This window comes from Kryptolebias marmoratus, linkage group LG4 (genome assembly GCF_001649575.2).
Source record: "Kryptolebias marmoratus isolate JLee-2015 linkage group LG4, ASM164957v2, whole genome shotgun sequence".
Classification (NCBI taxonomy): Eukaryota; Metazoa; Chordata; class Actinopteri; order Cyprinodontiformes; family Rivulidae; genus Kryptolebias; species Kryptolebias marmoratus.
This window is the reverse complement of record NC_051433.1, coordinates 22,497,321-22,499,388: the sequence shown is the minus strand read 5'-3', so window position 1 is coordinate 22,499,388 and position 2,068 is coordinate 22,497,321. Positions and strand designations below refer to the sequence as shown.

General features: G+C 36.2%; 1 long non-coding RNA gene across 1 annotated transcript; it reads left to right on the top strand.

Moving 5' to 3' along the window:
- The first annotated feature begins 257 nt into the window (after nucleotides 1-257).
- LOC108247241 lies at nucleotides 258-1,605 on the top strand. The gene is made up of 2 exons (XR_003040159.2): nucleotides 258-634; nucleotides 1,247-1,605. It is a non-coding gene; the product is annotated as an uncharacterized LOC108247241 (long non-coding RNA).
- The last annotated feature ends 463 nt before the right edge of the window (nucleotides 1,606-2,068 follow it).

Sequence of the window (2,068 nt, the reverse complement as noted above, 5' to 3'; positions counted from 1 at the left end):
GTAACAGGGAGACACACTTGCACCATGCCTTTGTGCAGTAATGGTGGACTATGTAATGAGGTGTATCTTAGAAGATCATAGACATCTTCATTTTACACCCAACAAAACAACTGCTAGGAGACAATACCATCCAGAGAATTTCATCACTGACACTGACTTTGCAGATTACCTTTGTCTGCTGTCTGATGCACACATCTTTTTAACTCACCTGGAAGAGGTAGCTCAAGAAGTTGGACTGTAAATGAATGCCAATGTAACCCAGAACAGAAAACGTCTGTCAAAGCACTTGCGCTATTTTATTTAAAGAATAAGCAAAACTTTTATTTTGAAAAGAGGAAGTGTAAGTATCTCTTTCTAGCGTTATTTCCGGTTGAACAGGAAGTGCGATCTTTTTCTTTCTAACTTGACGCCGAATTCGCTCTGCTGCACTTTGAAAATGGAAAGAGGTCGGTTATGGACGCCTGGTGCTAAACTTTGTCATTTTGGTGAGTTTAAGGCAGAAAAACATTTTAAACAAGTAACTGCACTTTTCAGAAGCTAATTTGGAATATCTGTTATGTTAAGTCGAAGAGAGCACGAGGTAGAGAAACCGTGTGGCTGTCCATTGCCGTGTCCATATTGAAACTTCATCTTGGTGAGTTGAGACATGTGCTTGTGGAAGAAAGCATGCTACAATTAGCATTGGGCTAGCGCTAAATGGCGGTTGGATTTATTTCTGTTTAAATGTCTAAAATTGTTATTTCTGTTAAGATATGATTTCACCTAATAATATTTAAGTTCTTTTTGTACTATTTTTTAGTTGAACCTACTGATTAATGCTGTTAAATGTATCTTTTATTGGTTATAAAACGGAAGTTACTTCTGTAATGATAAACCGGAATGGGTTTTACTGGTACAGAAGATGACTAAGGTAGAATATTGGAGCTAACCAGATTAAATGCTCCTGGGTAAAGTGATAGGTGAATTGTAATTCATGTTATGATTTACATAAGTTTAATTGATTATTGAATCGATTAAAAATAGTAATCATAATTTTATGGTTAAAAGAGAATTTCATTTATTTGTTTCATGTGATTAAAATTAATTTCATGTACTACTAAGGATATTTTGAGTTAAAAGAAACATGCATGTAAAGTATTACTGTGGTAATATGAAACTTGAAGATAAAAACTAAGCTATAGCTGTATGAATGGATAAGGGAAAAGGATTGTTTAGCTGTATACAATAATATAATTATTGTGTGTAGGCTAGGTTTCTTTTGGTGATTAAGAAGCTGGATCGGATTCCTGGATTCTCTCCGGACGGAGATGGCGAGCCTGTGCCCAAAGGAAAACTGAACATCTGTTGAAGAACCTCATTCTTCTCTCCAGTTGTGAACATCCATGTGGTAACAATACGACCACTGAACAGAAAGAAAGAGCTGAACTTAAGAACATGTTTTGACTTGACCGACGACTATAAAGACAAACTGAGATTCTGAGCTCAATTGGACTGGGGTTTTGATTTTGATATGCCGGCTTGTGGTTATTGTTTTGGTTGAACTGTGTTGTTGACTTGTTATTCTATATTATTTTTTTCTACATAATAATAAGAATTTTTGCTCATTTCTGCCTCCAGTCAATTCATTTTGCATTTACATTAGTTTCTATTGTAATCCTGCCGAACCTAGCAACTGGTCTATAACTTTTGAGTTATTTTAAATTATTTACTGAGTCAGAGGTTACACCAACAAGACAGAAGTAATGATGTACAATACTTCTGGGAAACTGAGTGCCCTCACAGGAAACCCTATCAAACTAGTAAATGATTACAGATACCTCGAAGAATGGCTATACTCCACTGAGGAGGATTTAAATACTAGGATAGCTCAGGCTTGGTCAGCAATTATCAAACTTGATCAAATTTGTCAATCTTCACTCTTCAGGAGACTGCAGATAAAGGCAACAGTTGAAAGTGTTCTCCTGTATGCGTCAGAATGGTAAATGGCAAGAAAGAGGAACAAACAAGGACCTTTACAGAGACCTCTCACCAATACCAGAAATGGTCAAAATCAGACGGCTCCAATTCG